This window comes from Arachis duranensis, chromosome 3 (genome assembly GCF_000817695.3).
Source record: "Arachis duranensis cultivar V14167 chromosome 3, aradu.V14167.gnm2.J7QH, whole genome shotgun sequence".
Classification (NCBI taxonomy): domain Eukaryota; kingdom Viridiplantae; phylum Streptophyta; class Magnoliopsida; order Fabales; family Fabaceae; genus Arachis; species Arachis duranensis.
The window spans coordinates 97146296-97147236 of record NC_029774.3 but is presented as its reverse complement, the minus strand read 5'-3'; positions in this window follow the sequence as shown (position 1 = coordinate 97147236).

The following is a 941-nucleotide window of genomic DNA, read 5'->3' as shown; positions in this document are numbered from 1 at the left end:
AAGACACAAACATAGACAAACATAAGCACTAAAATTCGAAAAACAGGAAAGTAAAGAACAAGGAAATTAAAGAACGGGTCCACCTTAGTGATGGCGGCTTGTTCTTCCTCTTGAAGGTCTTATGGAGTGCTTGAGCTCCTTAATGTCTCTTCCTTGTCTCTGTTGTTCCTCTCTCACGGTTCTTTTGATCTTCTCTTATCTCATGGAGGAGGTGTTCTTGGTGCTCCACCCTTAGTTGTCCATGTTGGACTCAATTCTCCTAGGGAGGTGTTGATTTGCTCCCAATAGTTTTGTGGAGGAAAGTGCATCCCTTGAGGCATCTCAGGGATTTTATGAGGAGGAATTTCCTCATGCTTGCTCCATCCTTTTCTTAGTGATGGGCTTGAGGTTATGCCTTCTCAGTTGAACCGGCTTCCCTCTTGAGTTTCTCTTCCATTGAGCGCCCTCTTCATAAATGTTTATGAGGACTTGGTCCAACCTTTGATCAAAGTTGACCCTTTTTGAGTTTGAAAGGGATCTCGGGGATCACCTTCTTCAAGGCCACAACTTCATAGAAGTGGTCTTGATGCACCCCTGAGATGAATCTCTCCATCTCCCATGACTCTATTGGCCGTGGCCCAAAGCACTCTGTCTTCCAGTATTACCACCGGATACATACATGCCACAGACACATAATTGGGTGAACCTTTTCAGATTGTGACTCAGCTTTGCTAGAGTCCCGAATTAGAGGTGTCCAGGGTTCTTAAGCACACTCTTTTTGCCTTGGATCACAACTTTATTTCTTTCTTTTTCTTTCTTTTTCGTTTTCTCTCTTTTTTTTTCGAATTTTTTTTCTTTTTTTTTTGTATTCACTGCTTTTTCTTGCTTCAAGAATCATTTTTATGATTTTTCAGATCCTCAGTAACATTTCTCCTTTTTCATCATTCTTTCAAGAGCCAACA